General features: G+C 41.5%; 1 protein-coding gene across 1 annotated transcript in view; it reads right to left on the bottom strand.

Moving 5' to 3' along the window:
• The window catches only part of pkib (protein kinase (cAMP-dependent, catalytic) inhibitor beta), a 45806-nt gene extending 31696 nt beyond the window's left edge, over positions 1 to 14110 (bottom strand). The window contains exon 1 of the mRNA XM_034705151.1: positions 13830 to 14110. The gene's annotated coding sequence lies outside the window, so the exon portion shown is untranslated. The remainder of the gene's footprint in view (positions 1 to 13829) is intronic.
• Between the last annotated feature and the right edge of the window lie 10344 nt (positions 14111 to 24454).

Below are 24454 nucleotides of genomic sequence, written 5' to 3'. Positions count from 1 at the left end.
AATCTGCTGACTCCCAGAATGCTGTTGACTAGCACCTTTTATAGGTCTTTGGGCCAATGACATAGCCTACTAGAGAGTCCAAACTTATCTTAACCTCTAGTTATTCATTGTTGTCCCCTTTGCTCTGCTAGCCTAAGGGTCACAAAACTTATCCATGCATGTCGCTAAATTGGAAGGGGGTCTCAATCTAATTTCCTTGAAAGTCTGGGAGAACATAGGTTTCTCCTTGACTTGTTTTACGTCAGTTACTTATTAACTATCAGATACTTCAAGTGAAAGTTAATAACCGTCGTTCAGAGGTTTAGACCAATCAGAATCAAGCATCTTACACAACCGGAACATCAGTAAGAGAGCTGGGCAATAATGGTTAGTAGCAGCCATTCTGACAATGTCACAGCTACTTGCAACCAGTAATTCCCTTTAACTCCAGAGACTAACAGAGACTGGACTTTAAGCTTGACCAGATCAAGAAATGGCAAGAACTTAATTGCATCAGTATGGAACGACTGGTCTACCAGGCAAAAACTGCAGTTTTGCTTCAGCCACCATGATGCAGAGTAGAGGGAAGTGAGAACTACAGCGAACATCATCTTTTACACTTTGCTCGCTGCCTCAGGTGTCGCACAGCGGAGATGGGGGACAGACTGAAGAAAACAGACATGAAGCAAGCAGAACAAGGGGTGGGCTTTGGCACTGTTGAGTGCAGAAGACCTAGATCAGGTGCTGAGGTCACTTCATGCATCAGTTAAAAATGCCAACAGAAAACCATATGATTTGAATTCACTGCTAATGAAAAGTATGTGATTTGGAGAAGATAAGAAGGCTAATATTCAGAGTCTAGTGTTCATTATCAAGCAAGTTGCAACATTATTTAGTTCCTGATTCCAAGCTGACCGACGTTCGGATATTGAGAACATACATCTCCCTTTTTCATCAAAGAAAAGAGGTGAACACTCTGAAGCGCTCTTAAACCTTGCAGCAGCAGCTTACCAGACCACATTCATCAGTTGCATCCTCGCATCAACAGCGAAGGCCAGGAGGATAAATCTAGTTTATGTGTCACACGTCTGATACATGTGTGACACCGGGAGGACAATGTGTGCTGCCGTCACATCAATATTTCAGCACCAAGCTTGTTGTTTTGAGAGTGTGACCGGGCCGTCCTCCACCCCGGGCGCTCTCCAAACTAGACCAGCGAGTCAACAGCGAGCAGCCTGAGTGGCTGCGGCTGCACGTGCTGCTCCTGCACGCTGGCTACCACCCGTAGGCCCCTGGCAGTCTCCGACGGCTGAGACACACACACACACACACACACACACACACACACACACACAAAACAAACGCTATAAAGCTAACGCACACACTGCCACCATGCATCAGCAGAAGTGTCAAGCTCTGGTGGTGTGTTTGTGATTAAAGCTGCACTCGGCAAGGGGGATAAAAGAGGAGCTGCAACAGACGAGGATTTCATCTCCACCAGGGGAATCCACTCATCTATTCATCCGTCCATTTTCAAACATTTATACTGATCCAAAATTAACAGAGGAGGGCTGACATCTAGTTCCCCAAATGCTACCTTCAGCTCCTCCAGGACAGTCCCGTGGAGATCCTGTAACAGGAGGAGGTTTAGTTCACTGTTTTTCTTCTCATAATAATATTTCAGATCAAAAATATTCATCCAAGGGAGCGTTAAACATCATTTATGTCCATTCTAACAAGATAACATGCAAGTCCAGAGCAGGCACTGATTTCTTTCACTCACACAGCACGGTATTTGGCAGAACCAAATGGACACAGAATTTACATGGATACTAGCTCGTCCTCATCGTACACTGTCTGTCACATAAGAAAATTGAAGCCGAAAGTTTTACATTATGGCTCTGGTGATGTCTTTTGTTCGACAGAGAATATAATGTTCATTTTCAGACTCCATACTGTCCCTCCGACACCTCTGTAGAGCTCTCTTTGATTTATAGCTCAGGAAACTCTTCATTCATCTGTCTCTGGAGATCCTCATTTCAGCTTGTCTGAACTGCTTCAACTCAGCTACTCAGAACCCATTTTTTTCTGATGAACCAGCTCTCCAGAAACCTCCTCCACTGTTGCCATACTACAGAGTCATCCTCATTGAGTTAAAAATGATGTTATGTGGCACTTGTTTTAGCTGCCGATTCAGTCCTGGACAGTTCAACAATGGAACAAGAATAAAAGTCCCCAGGAGCAAAGAGCAGAGCAGGCTGTTTCTGTCTGTTGGGTAAATATTACTTTTACGACACTCTTTAAAGGAGTATCACCAATCCGTGACGTCCCAAATTGAGCAAATCTTGTGTCTCTCTCGTGTAATTCTCACTCACAACGGATGAGTGGACTAACTTGTTTTCATAAAACAAGTCTTCATTCGTCTTTTTTTTTTAAATATTGCAAGAAACACCATTATCAAGGTATGCGACACCTCCATTTAGCTCTACAAAGACTTAAGCTCATTTTAGCTAATCAGCTTTGTTCTGCAGCTCACAAACAGCTTTTTAGCTCCATATCTGGCCTACTGCAAAAAAATAGGACTCTGATGAAACCACTGTTTGCTACACATCTAGCACTCATTTAGCATTTAGAATAGATGCCAATGATTATCGAATAGTATTTTGGCTTGAAATGCCCATCCCTAGTTGGTATACTGGCTAACTAGTGCTAACATAAAATTACTAGAGCTTTTAGCTGGTTCTTAGGTTCAATACACATCACAGAGAGACATCTTTAATCCATATGTGCATCCAAAAATCATTAAGAAGACATCAACACCACAAAAATTAAAAACTGTAACTAGCAGCAACTCAAGCCTCGGGTCCACAGGATGCGTGGCGTTACGTAAGGGATGCGCCAATATGTTTCCATTCTAGTCAATGCTCTAGGGTCCACAGGGCGCGCTGCGGCACGTCTCAGCCCCGTGCCGCTCCGCCAGAGATACGCTTCAAGTCTATTTTTCGACGGAGCCCACACCCAGCACGCATGAATCTGCACAGATAAGAACGAGCTGGACAGGAAGTCAGGTACGAGGATCGCATGGAACATCTGCTAATTTCAAATTAAAACACCATATACAGACTTCCGACCGTTTAAAGATTGTTTAGATCAGAAATACTGACAGGAGAGGACTTTAAGATTATAACTGTGTCAGAAGATAACAGGACTTTAAGGTGATCACTGTGTCAGAAGGTAACAGGACTTTAAGATGATCACTGTGTCAGAAGGTAACAGGACTTTAAGATGATCACTGTATCAGGAGGTAACAGGACTTTAAGATGATCACTGTGTCAGAAGGTAACAGGACTTTAAGATGATCACTGTGTCAGAAGGTAACAGGACTTTAAGATGATCACTGTGTCAGAAGGTAACAGGACTTTAAGATGATCACTGTGTCAGAAGGTAACATGACTTTAAGATGATCACTGTCAGAAGGTAACAGGACTTTAAGATGATCACTGTGTCAGAAGATAACAGGACTTTAAGATGATCACTGTGTCAGAAGGTAACAGGACTTTAAGATGATCACCGTGTCAGAAGGTAACAAGACAACAAAATAGAGCCTAATCATTAATATTAAACTCATCTAAACCATCAAAATCGAAACTTAAGAGTTCTGCAGCATACTCGGTGATGATTAAAGCACAAAGGTAATGGAATACTGTCCAAATGAGCAGAAATTCAACCACAGAAAGGCTCTGTAACCTGTTGTTTGTATGTAGTTCTCTCTATGCTGGACCCAGCTGATCCTGCCTGTTCTGAGCTTGCGCTTCGTTCCCAACACGCGTCCTGTGGAGACGGCCCAAGCCCTCGGACGGAGCAAAGCCGTGTGCACACATGCATCCTGTGGACTGGTCAGAGTGACCACACTTCATTTAACTTTATGACTTCATCCAATTTACATGGGTGACTTATTTAACTCTGCGATGACGTTGGGCACTTCATGACAGCAAACAGAGTTTGCTTCTACTTTGTTCCACTGCTCAGTAAGTTTTAGTGTCTGTTGTTTGGTGCTTGGCAGGTAGTGCACTGTGGGTGCACACAGAACTTTCTGGCTCTAATTATGTGAGGAACGCTTGTTTCCTCTGCTTGTGATGAAAGCAGAGCTACGGGCCAAAAAAACAGAAAGACTGAAAAGCTAGTGGACGGTAACTGTCCCTGAATTTTTAACTGAGAGGCATGCCATTCACGTCGTGCTCAGTCATTTGATATGTTGTTTCTGCAAAAATGTTGACTTAATCAGCTTTGAGTTTTGTTGTTGTATATCAGCAGCAGTGCTGAAGCTATCAAAGCTCTCCATCAGTCCCTCCAGACTGGACTAATTCACAGCAAACCTGGTTTTCATCAACACTGCAGACAAGATTATTTTGATCAGTCGCTGATGACACTCAGATATTCAAATACGTCCCTCTTGCTGCCATTTGAAGATGCAAATGTGCAAAGCAGCCAGGTGCAGCTAGCCGTAAAGAGGCATCTTCATTTAAAAAAACATGTTTGATGGTCCCATTGAAGCAGCAATTTAAACGGCAATTGTACCTCTCACCCTCCCACCACCTCTCCATTTGCCAATCAACAGAATAACCTCTTTAGATCCTTGATGTCTGACAGTGTTTGGAGATGCCGTGCCTGTTTCTAGGGCAGACGGGATTCCACGCTGTAATTACGGTGGGGGAAACAGAGCAGCTGATTCTATTGTTTAGTCTGATACAGTGAAAAGGTCACAGATCTGTGGAGGGAGGCACGCCGGGGGAATTACAATACAGCCTTTGTTTGCATTGAAGAACCAGCCATCTCACCTACTGTTCCCATTTCCATCTAATCAGTACAGAGAGATGACATTGACGAGCCACAGTCCTTTCCCAAAGAGGCAGGCTGGGGGAAGTCTATTGAGTTAGACTGCCCTCTGCAAGCCTCTGGTTGGCCTGGCTGCTGGGAAAAATGTCTAAAGAGAAAAAAAAAGTCTCACAGCTTCTTAGGAAACAGGTTCCTATCGTCATCCTCTGTCCTCCATGTCTCCAAAAACAAAGTCCACCATCCTATACATCCTCCAGAGCCAGGTGGAGAAAGAATTGACCCACATGTATTAATGGCAGAGAGATAAAAGTAGCCATAGGTCACAGGAAAGGGCAATGGGTTCCACAGAGGCACCGGCTCAAGCTAAACTCTTTAGGTCACTGGTCAATACAGACGAATAATGAATGACTGGAATTTGGCTCGGGAAATTACTGTTTCCATCTTCAAAGTGGCCCAGCCCAGCAATCGATGGGAATTGGATTTTGTGCTGGGTGGTGAAATTGTAAGTGACAGGCGACACTTGGCTGTCGTTTATCTTGCAGCAAAAAGACACATCTGAAAAATGAGGAGTACTTTTCTTTCCTCTCGTGGCATTTATACAGCAGACAGCAAGGCCCAGAACAGCATGAGTTCCTCCACCTTTTATTTCAAACACTGTACCAGTCTGCACCAGGGAGGAGTGAGGCGGGGAATCATTTCACATTATTTGATGTAAGTGCTGACATGATGTCTGATTCCTCATCCACACGTAGGTGGGTGCTTTTTCTGTGCGCTTTGGCTTTTCATCCGCACGTTCACAGAGCTAATATAGGTCACAGAAAACAGGTTTTTAAAAACTCTGTTTTGTGTGTTCGTGTGGACCATAGACTGTATATAAAAATGGATGTCATCTCGCTCGGCTTGAAGTGAGGTCACCACAAAAACTGCTCCCCCTGGTGGCTGGCTGCAGTATAGGTCAAAAAGTCTGTCTCCCCTGTTAATTTGAATGGGGCTGCAGTCAAACTTTAAAAAATAAACACACGTCGTACGAATGTTTCTCACATCCGTATGCTGTGGTGATATGTAGTTAGTATTTGACTGTTTTGTGTTCAAGGCCTCTTTTTTTAGAGATTAAAAAACAGGGTTTACATCCGTTTTACTTTAAAACAACTAAACAACTACAACAACAAACCGTCATGATGAGCGGAGCCAGGCCTGGAGTCAACAGGTCAGAGGTTTTCAGAGGACCAGAAAGACAACATGGATGAGTAGAGGAGGAGGAGAATCCTTGATTCTGTAATTACCGCGGGGAAAATCTCGGTCACATGACTCCAGCTGTCTAGCTGTCCGGCGGTCCGAGAGAGCACGTAGCCGTGCCGCAGCGGATCGGAGACTGAACGGACACGGATCTGGTGGAAGACACGTTTAAGACGGGACTACTCTTTGTGTGGCCTTAATGAGGACTTTAAAGAGATGCTAAAGGTCCTCCATGTCTGATAATGTTCTCAATAAAACCTGCATGAAAACAAATTTGTCATTATTACAAAATTATGCAAAAATATTTTGTGTATAGAGGTCACACCAGGTGCAGTTCCTATAGTGTCCACTTGAGGCTGACTCCAAAGCCAAGGAAACAGCGTTAGTACCAAGGGAGAGGTTCCGTTGGTGAGGCTTTCAGCAGTGTGTCTGCCCCCTGGTGGCTGGCTGCAGAATAGGTAAAAAAATCCGTCTCCCCCATTCATTTGAATGGAGGAGCAGTCAAACTTTAAAAAATAAATACACATCGTACGAATGTTTCTCACATCCGTATGCTGTGGTGATATGTAGTTAGTATTTGAGTGTTTTGTGTTCAAGGCCTCTTCTTTCTGAAAAGTTTCTTTTTCGTTAGTTATTAGAGATTAAAAAACAGGGTTTTACTTCCTGTTTCCTTTGATTCACAGCCGCCGTGTAGGGAAACTTCAAAGGACACACAGCGTCTTGTGACGTTACGCTGTAGGGCGGAGCTTATTACAGTGGCTTCACAGGCTCTAGCTGCACAATGGCGGCGCCCTGGAGTGGGATTTTTTGGCTTCAGAACCGTACAACGGGAAGAGGCGGAGCAACGCTGTCCATTTTTATATACAGTCTATGGTTAGTACCCATATTAACATGTTTACAGCCTGGTACAAGAACGAATTGGTCTCTGTAACTTGTTTTTTATTTGTGAATATGATCTGTTTTTTATTTTTTTTTAAACAAAGCAACAAAACAAGAAGTGTGTCTCACGCTCTGTGGTGCATCATAACGTGTGAGAAAAGCGTTAGTGAACTGTGGCCGATTATCTGGAGTCATTCAGACATGGTTTTAACAGACCCAGATAATCAAATCTCAAGTACGAGCGGCCACACTCTTCGGGATCATACATCTCCAGTGACCAGGTATGATCAGATCCCACCTTAAATACCGAGCCCTATTCACCTGACTGTGAAGAACATCACATTTAAAAACAGAGCAGGGATGCAGACTCAGAGTAGCACAGAGAGGGGGGTAGCTGCACTCACAGACGGAGCAGGCCATCTCAGAGTGAAGGGATGACGTGACATGAAACTGTTGAATCATGAAGCCTGATGTTGCTCGACAGTTTTGTGGATTATCAGTGAAATATAAGAAATACAGTGCAGACAAAAGTCTTTAAAAAGAACATCAAATGATCTGCATGTTTGAATATAAACAAAGGGATTATTTGCATTGTTAAAACTTGATGGAAGTAATCCATCGAGCAAAAATGCCAAACATCATCAGTTATAAATATCTGCCTCACACACACGCATCCATACTTGGTCCATCTTGGCTTGTTAGTGGGGAAAAGTGTTTAACATGGTGTTAGGTTAAGCTGCTCAGTAGTGCCCAGTTCACTGCAGATTAAACAGGCTTTTATAGGTAAGCAGATACCCGCTCTCTGATCACACCGACGGCCTTTGTTCCTCATAAAAAAGATAAAGATAAGGCTGAGTGACGCTGTTCAGCAGGTAAGAGATAACAAATCGAGCAACAGGTCACATCTGGCACCTCTGGGACTCCAGGATCAGATTGGGTGAGCAGAAGACATGCGGTGCCATGTCATCATCTGTCTGCCATCATCTGTGCTGACACACGGTGACATGAGGCCTGATGTCAACAACAGAGCGGGAGGAGGAAGGAGAACAGATTATTCAGCCAGTGGTGACGGAGAAGAGGCTGCCAGCAAAGACGGAGCGCCTTCACTTCCCATAAAAACATAACCAAGGTTTTACTGTATTACAACAGGCTGACTATTCCAACAACTACAACACTGCTGCTCCACCCTGCACCTTCTTAAAAGTTACAGAGCAACATCTGAATTACAGGCCCTGGAAATGTAAATGGAACATTTAAAATTCACATAGAATATCAAAATGTAATGTGTAATCAAGCTTCAACAAAAATCTGAGTGAAAATAAACATCCACAACTCTGAAGTCACTCTGTTCAAAAACATCTGATTTTACAGGTCAGAGCATTTCTCAGGACTGTGTGGGCGTGGCCTAACTCTTTGATTGACAGGTCAAGAGAGAGTTCACAGCCTGCATGTTTGAGCCGTCTGACTCTGAATCTAAAGACATAACAACTCCAGAATCTGAAAATTATTCATTAACAATGGTCTCTGAGTGCTGAGTCACAAAATACTTCAGAATCAGGACTTCTATCATTTATTAGTTTTATCACTCCGTAGTCTCCGGGGCATCAGGACCATGGGACACCCAGAGCAGTGGAGGCTGAAGTGTAGTATGTGCACGCAGAGGAGCTCGGCTCCGGGTTTCAGACAGAGCTGTTTGTCTAAACTCTGAGCTTTTTGGGGAAAGTTAGTGAACCGGTCCTGAGGAAAGTTAGTGGAACGGTCCTGGGGAAAGTTAGGGAACCGGTCCTGGAGAAAGTTAGTGAACAAGTCCTGGGGAAAGATAGTGGACCGGTCCTGGGGAAATCTGACATATATGTATCTGACATTTAAGCTGCTTTAAAGGTCAACGTAAAGCTGCACTGATAGTTTCTTATCTGTGACTCTTTATTGTGTGTGATGGACCATGCAATAAAACTCTTTCATCAGTCGACTGAATATTATGGTTAATGTGTAGGAAGGTAAAGAGATCCAAACACTTCCTCAGTGGGTCATCTTTACCTACTCACACCACCGTGACATGCACATTTCTGTGACACAGGATCTAGGTGAAATTAAGTCCTCATATATCACACTGTTTGAATGACAGATGACTTGTGCAGAAACACCACAGCAGCCAGCAACTGAAGCGCAGCCAAGAACTGAGACTGTCTCCTGAAGTGACCTCGTGGATGTGTAATTAACATAGGGTGAAATCACTAGATTAAAGGGAGAGCCTCGAAGCCAAAATGAATATTAAAAATAGAGAGGAGCTGCTGGTACCCCGGTGGACCCAGGCTTCTTTTTCTATAGCTGACAATGTGAGAGTATTCCCACAGACAGACAACCTCACTGTGTTTTCTGCTCCACATTCACTCAAAGCCAGAAGACTGAGGCTTGTTCAAGGGCCTCAGCGCACATGTGGGTTTGGTACTCGTCTGAATGGGAATAGATGCTCTCCAAAAGGATGAGGACCTGACAGCCTAAAAAAACAGACACGTACGTTTTACCATTTTAACTTTAGGGACAGTTTCCTAAAGGCATTTTCACTGTTAGAGGGATGGTCTTTATAAATCTGGGCTGGCTGCAGAACGGAAATTTGAAATTGGTGCAACATAATGCAACATGCTATCAGAAAGTAAGCTATTAAATTCAGCTTTACACAAAAAGAAGAGAGCCTAAAACAGAACACACAATGGCTGCTGCCTAACAAGGCCAGTCCATGGCAGAGCTGCTGGAGAGATTTTAATGCTGGAGTATAAAAAAACAAGATTCAGGTCGTTAGCCTTCATGATGCGGATGCATTTCGACCAAAAGTTCCGGGGTCTTTCAGCCCCCAGAACTACTTTACCCTGAACTAAAAGGTTCCTGTGCCCCCATTGTTGTCTGTGTTTCAACCGCGGGCTGAAGTCCAGGGTAGATTGTGCAAATCAGGCCAGTGACGTATGGAGGTAATACAAGTAAATGCACTACACCACCAGACCAGTAGAGGGCAGTACAGCAAAGATGAATGCCATTCATCACAGATGACACCATAGAAGCAGACAGACAGGTATCATTATGAGCAACACAACAGTTAGCCTGTTAGCATGAAGAGACTCAGCTGGCGCTGTTTTAGATGGTGCTATATTTCATCACAGATGGATTCACTGAATCAACACGTGAGAGGAGATAAGCGCGAGTAGCAAAGACGTTTCAACACGACTTTAAAATCCTTTTGAACTCAAAAAGCCGTGGCAGAGATGGGCCGGTGTTTTGGTTCAAACAGCGACCCTGTTAACTGGAGACTCTCAGCCGGATGCATCCCTCATAAACATCTTTAGACGATCATTAAATATCTGATGAGGATATTTTGAAATCTTAATAAAAATTAAACTAGTTTGCATTCCCAGGAACTCCCTCTGTGTTTCAACAGCTGTGTAAACTCCACAAACACTGACACGTTCAGCTGAAGGTCTCCAGTTTACAGGGTCACTTTTAAAACCGTAACACCGGGAGAGACGCATTCAGAGAAGGGCTGAGAGAAGACTACTGTTACAAGCTGCTAAATCAAGAGAATCACAGCTTCTTCTTTTGAAAAGTACACACACATACAAAAAAGATAGAACAAATAAAAAAAATTGAAAGAAAGAGAAATCAAGTGAATCACAGATGTGTGTGATGTTATTGTAGACGGAGGGAGGAATGAAAACACTGCGGTTAATCTACCAATCAGACACGTTCAGCATTGCAGGCCCTGCCCCCCGAAAGTCCCAGGACCTTTGAAAAGTACTACCCCCCCAGCAGGGGGGAGAGTAACTACCCCTGAACTAAATTTATACCCTGGTTCCTCCAGTCAAAATGCACCAAGTTCAGTGGTAAAGTTCCTCCGGTCGAAAAACGCATATGATGTCCGTTTTTGTGTCAACAGATTCACAGGCGGGAATGCAAAATTGAGAGTTTAACAACGGTTAAAAGTATGAGAAGTCACACATGTTAGCAGTATCTTCCTTATTGCAGACATCAAGAATAACTGGCTGTCTGAGGAAGGCTGGTTGGGCTTTCACCTCTTATTGTTGAAATTGCCTTTAATTGCTCTAAATGCAATGGCTTTGTCTTTTGAACAGGCTGAGGTTGCTAAGTTATGTTAGCTTGCAACAGCTGAAAATCTAGTGCTTCACTCAACGCTTCACTATCCCACATTCATGCACAGCTTGTTACTGAGCTCTTTTTGCACGTTTTTAATATTCTCCTTTTTTTAAATCCTTGTTCTTTTAAAGTTTCCTGACAGGAGTACTGCTGTCATAGCTTTCTACGTCTTTATTCTGCAACTGTGTTCATTGTTTTTGCACCAAAAGAAGTTCCTTTTGTGTGAAAACCTACTCAGCAAGAAACCGGATTCTGGTTCTGAATGGGGGTGTGTGCCATTAGTCAACTTAATGATTTAATATTGTCATCCTCATTATAGGGCTGATAATTCGATAATGCTAATTTTCGTGACCAAATTTATTTCAAAATAAGTACAACAAATGTTTGACAAAAATTCAATATATAAACCTGTAATTACACCTTCCAACCACTGTAAATGGAGGGGGTGCTTATGTGCCTTAAATGGTAGTTGCCACTCAACATTAGACAGAAAAAGAATGCATTGAACAGCCAATTATGTCTCATTGTGAGAAGTAGGCGGGGCTTAAAGACGTTTGAGTTGAATGTAAACACAGCTGAAATAAGCTACAACACTGAAGAAAACTTAAAACCTAGCAGCTCAAAGCAGAGTCGTTAGTCTGACACTGAGTCGACTCTGTGTTAACTATTAACTTCATACACTTCATTAAATATACTTTCAGGATGTGGGTAAAGGAAGAGCACAGAGACAACTTCTGCTGTGCATTTCAGACACGTTTAATGTCCACCGCGAACGTAGTGTAACTGAACACTGAAAACCTTGATGCTACTAAACACAATACTCTACTAAACTGATATAAAGAATATAATTTGATAAATCTTTGTAGTAAATTAAAAAAAAATCATGCAAATTACCTCGACCTGAGAAAAATAAGAATATACAAACTAAACTTTTCAAAAATAAATCTCATCTTATACAAAAGACCTGCTTCCTGTTGGCACCGTCGGAAATTATGGATTCAAGAAACTTATCAGAAAACTAATCCAGACACAAGCTAACAAACCGTCTTCAACTTTCACTCAGGAGCAAAAATCTGACTTCAGATTTGAAATAAATAATGATTTGATATTTATCATGATAATTATCGATATCGACTGACATCTTCAAAATCGCCCAGCTCTACCACATTACTCAGCCCCAGGTTAAATCAGTTAAACTACTTATAAGTATCTCTATTATTGTTGACAAAAATGCCCCTCGTATGTTGTCTTAGCAAGCCGTTAGCTGGGGCTTTATATCCAATTGATAGCTAGGCATGTGGACGTTAACCTGGTGGGGCTAGCTCTGCTAACTTTATGCACACTCAGCAAACCAATGTGACATTGTTTAAGTGCAGACTCTATGATCCTGTGTTTTCCATACAAACAACTAGGGGAATTAGTCTCTTGAGAACATCTGTACTGATAATAATTTAGATCTGCTGCCTCTCTGAAGTCCGCTCATGTTCAGACCTTGATTCCTACTGCTGTCGTTGGACTGTTTTTCAGTTTCTATTCCATATAGTGAAGTATGTTTAAAGCTCTGCCCGGTCCCTCCAATGTGTCTGAAAGTTTTAGTGTAACATTGCACATGCTTTGTGACTGCACCTCTGTGGACATTTAGCAACAAGCGGCACCAACACTTTCAGCCGTACATTAAACCCACTCTCCTCGATTGACCCTGCAGGCTTCAAAAAGTACAAAGACTTGTTTTTAAGTAAAGGAGGGTCCTGACTTCCTTTCAATCTGACGAGGCATAAAAAAGGAGGAAGTGCAACCCCGGTTTTTAAACAGCAGCTATCATGCTGCTGCTGCTTGACAGACTTTGAGCTGGAGACTCTTTGTGTTGGCACAAATAAGGAAGTTAAACATTGTCCATCAGCATAATAATAACCACATTATGAAAAAGAAGAAGAAGAAGAAGAAGAAGAAGAAGAAGAAGGAGAGTGGTGGCTAAAAGTCCAAAAAGTTCCTTTAGGGAGCTTAGTAAACTTTTAAATCTTACATTAACTGCTGCAGTTAAATTAAATATGTCTGTCTTCTCAGCATCTCATGATAGTCTTGTAATGTTTAATTGTGTTGTATTGAGGCCACTGATCCTTACTTTTAGCCCAATAAGCTGATGCTCTTGTGTATGTTCTATAACCAGACCTTTAAGGGTGTGTGAGATGTAAATGTTTTTCCATGTTATTATTATTTTCTTAATATTTCAGATGTTAAATCTTTAATTCGGACTGATAACCATCAGAAGGTCATTGTTTACGCAGCTTTTAATAAACCAAAGCAGATAATCCAGCTGCCATCGAGCGCTCTGTAGGGAGCAGGTGACATTTTCATGTGAACAGCTGATACACACAATGCTGTGAGCCCATATGGAGGTGACAGGTAGGCTGCTGGAGCTGACTGCTGGCGGCCTGGTTTTAGCATTTTCTCCAAGGTGGTGTTAATGTGGAGCCAGAAATGACTCAAAATAGGTTGTTCACATGAGGTTTTCAGCTCGTTTTATTTTGATTGCATGGAAAGCAGTGTGTGTTCAGATAATGGCCCCGGCATGGCTCAATGAGTGTTCCCAGCACGCCTGTAAGCTATTATAACCAGCAGCTTCTCCTCCAGGGTTTATTCCTCTGCCTGTTTTAAAGCTTTGTTGACGCGAAGAGCAGCACGAGCCAGCCTGTCGTCCTACCTGTGGAGCAGAACAGGTGACAGAGTAGCTTATGTGCGCAATGACGGACACTCACCAACTGATTCCTGTGCGCTTCGCTGAGGAGGAGAAAAAAAAAACACACGAAGTAGTCCGAAGTTGGAACTAGCCGCCAGCCACCATCTTCAGAAGGGATGAAGAAGAAGAGGAAGAAGAGGAGAGAGGAGTGTCAGCGGGTCCGTCCGGTACAACACACCACACTGCCTCATCACAGCTCACACCGCTGAACACACCGCGGCGCATAGGACTAAACACACCGCGCCGACAGCTCAGCGCTCCACTGTGCGCGCACTCCGAGCAGCAACAGGGAGGAGCGTCAATTTACACATGCGCAGTCCGGAGGACGCAGGAAAAGAAGAGATCACGCCTTCAAAATAAAGAATAGAATAGAATAGAATGTACTTTATTCATCCCTGAAGGAGGAAATTCAGGTGTCTGGCAGATGAAATTATAAAAATCCCATAAAAAAATAATCTGTCAACTCATCTCCCATTGGCTATGTGTTATGAAACCTATTGGCTGCAGGGATGAATGATTTTCTGTATCAGTCCTGCAGTGCAGAGAGATGAGCCGTCCACCGCTGCTGTTTCTCTGGTCCACTAAGAAGTTGTGAAGTGGATGATGTGTGTCATTTAGAATGGCCTCTAGCTTCTTCTGTGTGCATCTCGCCACCACAGCCTCCAGTGAGTCCAACCTGGTTCCAATCCCACTACCAGCTCTTTTCACTAGTTTGTCCAGTCCTTGTGTTTTATACTCCTTACCCAGCAGACAGCAGCATAGAAGAACACACTTACCACCACAGACTGATATAATTATATGAATATCAGAATACAGGCAGAGAATAAACTTTACATGACAGTCATTCAAATGGAGTATTTTACTGCAGACATGTAGTTTATAATATCACATGCATTTAAATACACAAACATATGTTTCAAAATAAATAAGCTGGCCCATATATGACATAATGCATTTATTCAAAGTGTTTTTTTCATTTCATTGGTGCTTCTCTGTTTGACCTGACACTCTGTCATTCATTAAAAAACAGTTTACTTACTAATAATATAATCACATTTTAACATGACATCATGTTTTGAGAGCTTGAAATAACATAATAATGCAAGGTTGTGCTTCAATAATGATCTTTAATTTTTTTTTTTGTCATGTGGGAGACAGTATTGTTTAATTTGTCAATCTGTTTTCTGTTGAACTGCCATTAAAACAGGCTTAGTATAGATTTAATGCAGCTTATTTCTTTGTATTCTTGTTCTTTTGGGTTTAATATTAACACTGTACGTCTTATAAGTCTTGGTGATAGCTGTTTAAGGGGGGAATTGAAGCAGCAAGTAGTGACGGATTTAGTTCTGAGTCTTATTTTGAAGTCATTGTGTTTCAATATCCTGTTTAAAAGTTTTAACTTGTCGCTGCTGCTAGAAGGTTTGTACCATCGTCATGTCACTAAGGGGTGCTCCATGAGCAACATTTTATGATATTAAAAAGTGGAATCGCCTTTCCATCTGACATTTAACGTAATCCCAGCACGCAGTAATTTGTCCTCACTCCTCAATTATACGCTTCATTTATTTGATCTCTTTCTTGTGACACGGGTGATAAAACTGAGGAGTTGTAGATTCTACCACCTTAGAATAGAAACAGCTGAACTCCGGTCAGAGTGGTGTTAGAATAAAACCTGTTAATATTTCCCTCCTTGTGGATTTCACACTATTTTGTGTTTTATTTGTTTACCTCTCTTAGTGGCATCCATGGATGAGAAATACACATTTCAGCCCTTAATGTAAACATGTGTGCGCCTGTTAAATGTGCAACAGTTGGCTGCATGCTGTGCAGCTCTAATTGTCCACAAGATGACAGCCCAGCAGCACGATTCGCTGCATTAAACTCATAATACAAAATAACTTTGATCTGATATGTTGCTGTTCTTTCACTATCATCTCAGGCCGCCATCACTTCTTAAGGTTTTACTTTTTAACTGAATCTTAAAAGCAGAACTTCTCATCAAAGCAAACAAGCAGTTTCATAGGATCATAGACGGTTTGAAACACAGACAGAACAACAGGTAGTGAAGCCAGAATTGTTAGAGCTCCCCCTGGTGGATGGTTATAGTATATGTGTTAAAGCTGGGGTTGGCAGTCAGATGTAGATACACTTTTTTGTTATACTGGTTGTAAGAGCCACAATATAATAATTTGATTTGTTTGAAAAATATAGTGTTACATTTCTGTTTGTGCCTTTTTGGGAAAGAAAGAATATTCAGGGCACAAGAGGTTAAAGCTAGGGTTGGTAAATCATTGGTAGCATGATTTTTATGTCCTGCTAACTTCTTTGTTGATTGTTTAGGTCTGCAAAGTAAAAGGTCAACTGGAAGAAAATCTGGTAGTAGCTAGCTGAAAAGGGGCATACCATCACCACCTACCCTAGCAGAGGTAGACATGCTTGTATCCTGGGAGATCAGAATGCAGTCATAACCATAGAATGACAGAACCATACGTCTGTTTCAAATCAACTGAAAAATCTGATCCGTTGTGAACCGACCTGAGGGATCTCTGATGTTTCATCTGTGTGTGATATCAGTCCCACAGCTCTACCAGCCAGATCACCTCTGTGCATGCCCTGGCTCCACCCGTGCAACATGTCAGCGACCACTGAGCCAGTTTTGTGGTTTCACTTCATCCAATGAGAAAAGATGGAGGCTCAGTGTCCAGTTATACATTAAAAACTGAGCCTTTAAATGTGTAACAGATATCTGTACCGCTGGCTTTAAGGGAGCAGCATCTCCAACTTTAAATCTGGACTTGAAGAAACTTAGATTAGATTAGATATTAGATTAGATATACTTTATTGATTTCCCATTGGGGAAAACTATTTTTGTACAAACAGCTTACAACATGGGACAGGAGAGTACAGCAATGTATTTACATAGTTCAAAATATAATAATAATAATAATAATAATAATAATAATAATAATAATAATCAGGGTAAAAATAAAATAAAATATAGCAAATTTTACAGATATATACACTATGTACACTTACATCTTATGAATAGATAGTGTTATTGCCTGATAAAATTGCACCAGGTTTTTATGAGCACACAGTATGAAAAACAAACTCAGAGCAATTCAAATATCAATCAATCAATCAATCAATCAATCAATCAATCAATCAGTCAGTCAGTCAAGCTTTATTTATATAGCACCTTTCATACAAATCAAATGCAACCCAAAGTGCTTTACAGTGTTTGAAAACAAGAAAGAAACAGAAATAAAATAATGGCCAGACATATTAAAAAGCAAAAATTGATTTTAAAATAGAGAATAATGCTTACTGACAAAAATAAAATATGTGTAATTAAAATAAGTTAAAGCATCAATTATCATTATTATTTTTATATTTTATCAATTAAACTGAGTAGTTAAATAATAGTAATAATACATTTTATTTATAAAAGCGCTTTAAAAGTTTCTCAAACACACTTTACAAGAAAATAAATTATACAATAGAAAAGCAAAGGAAACAAAAATCAATCAATTATAGTTTAAAAGTCTTTCTAAATAGGTGGGTTTTGAGTCCGGATTTGAAGTTGGTGAGTGAGGGAGAGAATCTGAGGTGTTGGGGGAGAGAGTTCTAGAGGGTGGGGGCAGCGACAGAGAAGGCCCTGTCCCCCCAGGTTTGGTGCTTGGGTTTGGAGAGAGGGGTGAGGAGGTTGGCGTTGGTGGAGCAGAGGTTGCGGGAGGGATTGTATGGCTGCAGAAGGTCGGTGAGGTAGGAGGGAGCTAGATTATGGAGGGCTTTATAGGTGATGAGGAGGATCTTGTACTGTATTCTGGAGGGGATGGGAAGCCAATGGAGATTCTGGAGGACTGGGGTGATGTGGTCTCTGGAGCGGGAGTGAGTGAGGAGGCGTGCAGCTGAGTTTTGAATGTATTGTAATTTGTTGAGGAGGGTGTTGGGTGAACTGTAGAGGATGCTATTGCAATAGTCGAGTCTTGAGGTGATGAAGGCGTGGATGAGAGTTTCAGTGGTAGTGAAGGAAAGGGAGGGGCGGAGAAAGGCGATGTTTTTGAGGTGGAAGAAAGCAGTTTTTGAAATATTGTTAATGTGTTGTTGAAAATTGAGTGATATTAATAAAAACAAATTGTTAAAATTAATAAGATAATAAAACAACATTAAAATCAATATAACAGTAGAAATTAATGAAATAAAATAGTTATAAACCCTACATAAAAGCCAGACTAACTAAATATGTCAATATCTCCAGCTCCTCTCAGGTGGGATGTTCACAGTCAGTTTGTGGCTGTGAATCATAGATAATGTAAAATAGTGCAGGGTCACAAAGTAGCTGCCATGTAGTGAAATTAAAGATGATTACGGATTACAGATGACTAAAAGGACATTGCAGTGCTGGTGTTAAACAAGCTGTCCAACAGTGAAACAGTCTGATTGCAGATGGGATGAATGAAACTTAACGTCAGAGTTGCGTTTCACATTACTTCCCAGAAAGTAACAGGATACACTGAATCTAGTTTGTGCTGAGATTTTAATTGAACTCTGATGCCGGCTAAAACATAGCCCCTGAAGTCCTGAAAATTACATCTTAATTATCACAAGATAATTACTTGTGCAGACAAGATAATATTGTGTCTCTTTAAAATGATAAATATTCACACTTACTAAAAAAACACACACTGTGGGACCTCAGAGGCTTTGAAAAACATAGAGCAAAAATAATATAATTTATTCCCCTAACATTTTAATGATGTTTTTTATATGTCACTGTGAGCAAAAGATAAAAATCACAAAGTAAAATAACTATATTTACAAATGTTTCAGAACAGCAGTCAATCAATCAATCAATCTTTATTTGTATAGCGCCAAATCACAACAAACGCTATCTCAAAAAGCTTTTACAAACATAGGAGGTCTAGACCACTCTATGTCAAATTATGAACAGAGACCCAACTTCAAGACAGGATAAGACTCAGTCTGACCCCACCTTAATCCACCATGAGCATTGCACATTGCGTATTTAGCTAGTTACAGCGGTGAGGAAAAACTTCCTTTTAACAGGCAGAAACCTCAGACAGAACCAGACTCATGTTAGACAGCCATCATGCCTCGACCGAGTTGGGTCTGGAAAGACAGATAAAGGGGAGTAAGAGAGAGAAGTGATAGTGATGAGATGAGTCGTAGAAGCTGTTGCCGCTGGAGTCCAGCACGTCCGTATCAGCTGGAGTCCAGATCGTCCGCAGCAGGAGGACGTCTACGGCAGCTCAGAGGAATCTACGAGACAATGGAGCTCAGGGACTCCAGAAAGGTCTATGGTTAGTAACTTTAATAGGACAGGCAGAGTTAAAGTAAGTGATGAGGGGGTTGGGGGGAAGGGGGTGAGATAGGATCCCAGTGTGTCCGTGCGCCAGTTTCCCCTGGCGGTCTAGTCCTATAGCAGCATGACAAAAGCTGGTCCAAGCCTGATCCAGCTCTAACTATAAGCTTTGTCAAAAAGGAAAGTTTTAAGCCTACTCTTAAAAGTGGAGAGGGTGTCTGCCTCCCGGACCCTGACTGGTAGATGATTCCAAAGGAGAGGGGCCTGATAACTGAAGGTTCTACCTCCCATACTACTTTTAGAGATTTTAGGTACAACTAGCAAGCCTGCATGTTGGGAGCGTAGAGTTCTAGAGGGGTAATAGGGCACTATGAGCTCTTTAAGATACGAGGGTGCCTGATTTTTAAGGGCTTTGGAGGTTAAAAGAAGGATTTTAAATTCTATTCTAGATTTTATGGGGAGCCAGTGTAGAGAAGCTAACACTGGAGAGATGTGCTCCCTCTTCCTAGTTTTAGTCAATACTCGAGCTGCAGTGTTTTGAACTAGCTGAAGAGTCTTTAGAGACTTATTGGGGCAACCTGATAAGAGGGAGTTACAGTAATCTAACCTGGAGGTAACAAATGCATGGACTAGTTTTTCTGCATTGCTCTGAGATAGGATGTGTCTAATTTTAGAAATATTGCGCAAGTGAAAATAGGCTGACATTGAGATTTGCTGAATTTGGGAGTTGAAGGATAAATCTTGATCAAATAGGACACCTAGATTCCTAGCAGAGGTGCTGGATGCCAGACTAATGCCGTCTAAGGTACTTATATTATTAGAAAAAGTCTCTCTGAGGTGTTTGGGGCCAATTACAATCACTTCAGTTTTTCCTGAGTTTAGCAGTAAGACATTTCTGGTCATCCAGGTCTTTACGTCTTTTAGACAAGCAACTAATTTATATAACTGATTGGTTTCTTCTGACTTCACTGATAGAGAGCTGAGTGTCATCAGCATAACAATGAAACAGCAGTGATAAAAAAATTTAAAAAAAAGAAGCAGCCTGGAGCTCTGCTGGTGTTTTCTCTGTACTTTGTGAACTGGCAACATAAAACTGATATTGTTGTCAGTCTTAATGCAGGCTGGTAGCAAAGTTAAGTGGGAGGGACCATGGGATGTATAAGAAAAAAACCCTGAAAGTATCACACTTCTCTAGAGATAAAATCAAAATGTATCTTAATCTCATTGTTTGCTTAATGGAAAACGTGTGTTGTACACAAAACCAGCACCCTTTGAAGAGTCCTTCGTAGCTTTTGTTATGAAACATCTCATATCTAATTACTGTATTCATTATACATACTCATAGCCTGTTTTTAATGATGTGTTACAAAGAACAGAGTGGTTCTGTCCATTATCTTCCTCTAGTCTGTGGTGTGAATGAGGCTCCAGGATGAGATGTATCTAAGACAGAACAGAGAGTACTGGCATGTTCAGCTAAAGGACACTCCACAATGTACCTGTTCTATCCTTTACAATGTTTCATTTCAAAGTCTGTCTGATTAATTGGCCAGACTAGAAAAAAAGTTTTGATATTATCTTTTTTTCTAGATAATATTAGTATTGGGGTTAAAAGAAACATATTACAGAAAAATAAAATTCAACAATGTTGTTAATTATTTTTTTCATCATCTGTCCCTTGTAGTGGACATCAGGTCTGGACAAGTCACAGAATGTAAATATATTATTTCATGGATTTGTGTATTTCTTTTAAGATTTTGTGTCATTTCATGAACATTAAAACACTTTTAGGAAGACACTGTGATAGAATGGATTAAGAAGCACACACAGAGAGTAAACAGATGTGGAAGTGAAGGTCAGCTGCGAGTTTAAAACAACAGGGGGCGAACCTCCATCTGTGTGGGTCTGACCTTCTCAAATATGGTGAAGGTTTTCACCTGTGAATAATCAGTGCAAAGATAAAAGCTTCTACATTCACACACACACACACACACACACCATCATTTTCCACCCATCTAAAGATCAGCATGTTTAATATTATCCCCATAGAAACCAAGACCGCTGCACTTTACCTGGAGTGGGGATTAAAGATTGTATAGATAATGGACATAATAACCATTGTTCCATCTGCTGTCTTTGTTGAAATCTCAAGTTTTACATTTCAATTGCCACCATTTTGGTTTTCTGGAGTCAAAAGTTCCCATATTTGTGGTGCTTCTGAAAAGGAGCAAGGGGTTTGAGAAAGCCTTTCTAATCCAGCTATTGTGGTGGAAAATTACTGAGTTAACTGTTTTTCTTCATGCTTGTTTAAAGGTGACATATCACACTTTTTTCATCAATATATATTGGTCTAAGAGGTCCCCAAAACATGTCTTTAAAGTTTATGCTCAAAAAAACACTTTGAAATCAGATTTTGGTCTGCCTGAAAAGCCCTCTTCTTTAGTCCTCCTCAGAAGACTCTGTTTTCCCTCTGACCACGCCCCCTCAGGAAGTGGATGTGCCTCAGCACGTTGATCTAATGTTTACATGTTGGCTGAATATACATGGCTGCTCAGAGATCACGTTACTTCAACCCTCTGAATCTGATCCAGAATCTGATCCTGACGGAGAGGCGCCTGTAGCAGGACCTTTCTGAAGGATTGGTCACAGATTTAGTGTTTCTTGTTGTTTTATTTATCAGTATGTCGACGTGTGTCTTGGTACACAGCTACGAACATGTAGCTATGTGGCTATGCTAACTAGCGCTAACACTTATCCATGATAAATAAAAATCATCCACTAGATCTTCAAATCTGCAGACGTGGGGAGTAAAACTGACCTCTACCAGAAAGGCAGCAGGACCTTTTCTGAAGGATTGGTCACAGATTCTGTGTTTCTTGTTGTTTTATTTGTCAGTATGTCGACGTGTGTCTTGGTACACAGCTACAGCTATGAACATGTAGCTATGTGGCTATGCTAATTAGCGCTAGCACTTATCCATGATAAATAAAAATCATCCACTAGATCTTCAAATCTGCAGACGTGGGGAGTAAAACCGACCTTTGTGTTTATTAAGACAGCCTACAACTAGCATGCCTCCCTCCTAAGCTCCTTGTTAGCACACATGTGTGCAGGTAATGAAAAACGGAGGGGGGATTCAGTATTAGTTTATACAGTCTATGGGCTGAACAAGCTCTGAGCTCTGACTCCGTGACAGACCGGATATTGTTGTTACGTAACAAAAACACGGAAGTCTGCATCGGCTCGTTTCACACACATTTACAGAAAGGTGGAGAAATCAAAACAGGGGCAGAATGGATTTTTTTCATTCTCGGGGGGTTTGTAGACATGCCAGGGACACATATTTCAGGTAGAGAACCATTAAAAAGTTAATTTTGCATGATATGTCACCTTTAAGACTGTGATAGAAACTGTTGCATGTGCAGTTTTCCAAGGTCACAGACAGGAGGTTTTGGTCTGATAAGAAGTAAGGTTTCCTGTGTTCCCATGTTGCTTCACTCATACATCCTGTATTTTACTCATCCAATGATCTCTGTTAGACTAGAAGAGATTACGTTGTTTGGAAGAGCTTCCTGTCATATACCACACGTCTTTTCACTGGTTCATATTCTCTGCTTTTCGTGCACTTTTGGGGAGAAGAAGCCTGACCTTGAATGAGAGATCACTCGTTGCCACTGTTTTCTCCTTCCTTACAAAGAGTGTTGATAATAAAGATTAGACAAAAGACAACCATTTGTTTCTCCATTAGTTTATTTAATTGATCATGATGACATCTTAACCTGAACAAGAAGTTTTCCAAAACACTATACAATCTATTTCATTGGTTAGTATATTCAGTATATTTCTTTCTCCTGTTTTCTGTAATAGTTGTACTTTTGTATTTTGGTAATCCATTTTATGATCCTATACAGTGGAGAGGATGTCGAGGTGTTTCTTGTATTTCTTGTATTTCTGTATTTTTTTGTGTATTTTCATTTTATTTTAGTCAGACGGAGTAGGCGGTTTTGAACAGATGTGTTTTGAGTTGTGATTTGAAATGAGGGAAAGAATCTGTGTTTCTGAGTTGAGGTGGTAATGAGTTCCAGAGACGGGGAGCAGAGCAGCTGAATGCTCGCCTCCCCATAGTGGTGAGACGGGCGGAGGGGACAGACAGGTGTATGGAGGAAGAGGATCTGAGGGAGCGGGAGGGAGTGGGAACATGGAGGAGGTCGGACAGATATGGGGGGGCGAGGTTGGGGATGGTCTTGAATGTTAACAGGAGGACTTTGAATTGAATATGGAACTGAACAGGGAGCCAGTGGAGCTGTTGGAGGACAGGAGTGATGTGGTGGATGGAGGGGGTTCGGGTAACGATACGGGCAGCTGAATTCTGGACCAGTTGGAGTTTATGGAGGGATTTGTGAGGGAGGCCGAAGAGGAGAGAGTTGCAGTAGTCCAGACGGGAAGTGACAAGGCTGTGGACAAGGATTGCGGCAGTGTGTGTGTGTTGGGGGCGGGGGGGGGGGGCGATGGCGATTGATGTTTGGAATGTGGAAGTAGTTGAAAGGATAGGAGGGTGAGACGGAGCTAACAGCCCGCATTCACAGAATGAGTTAATTTATGAGACTAAATAGGGTACCAGAGTATGGAATGCATAGCTGACTGGCTGCACACTCTGGTAAGTGGTTAACCTGGTGACATCACCATCCCACCATCTCCTCTCAGGCAAAAAAGAATGCTGACATGTGCACAGGCCTCCACAAATGAATACAGAAGAAACCCTGAAAGAGCCAACAACACAGGTAAGGCAAGCACAGCACTGCTAATACGTTGTTGTGCAACATAGTGTGAAACATCTAAAACAATCAAAAAATTTAAATAAACACAGGACTTGCCCTGGAAAAAAGCATAAAAAATGAAACTGCACATATGAAAAAATAAGGCAATAAAAAATTTAAATAAACACAGGACTTGCCCTGGAAAAAGTAGAAATAAAAATGCACATATGAAAAAATAAGGCAATAAAAAATAAGATGGGCAAACACAGGACTTGTCCTGGTGGGAGCCCCCCTCCCTCTCGCGTATATTTGCGTCCTGGCACTCGTTTACACACGATTTTTACGTGCGAATTGAGCGAGTCATTCGCGCGAAAACACCTAATTCAGAATGAAAATGACCATTCTGAATTAAACTTAAATCCAAGGTAAGTGGCTTGTTTATTCAGATTTTTGAATCCGAATTATCATGTGTACGTTCATTCCGCTTTAAATTAATTCCGGTCGTTCTGCGCATGCTCATTCCCTTGTCCTGTCGTGATGACGCACATATTCCGCACTGGCGGG

This window comes from Notolabrus celidotus, chromosome 16 (genome assembly GCF_009762535.1).
Source record: "Notolabrus celidotus isolate fNotCel1 chromosome 16, fNotCel1.pri, whole genome shotgun sequence".
Lineage (NCBI taxonomy): Eukaryota > Metazoa > Chordata > Actinopteri > Labriformes > Labridae > Notolabrus > Notolabrus celidotus.
The sequence above is the reverse complement of the archived record's forward strand: the minus strand, read 5'-3'. Positions and strand labels throughout refer to the sequence as shown.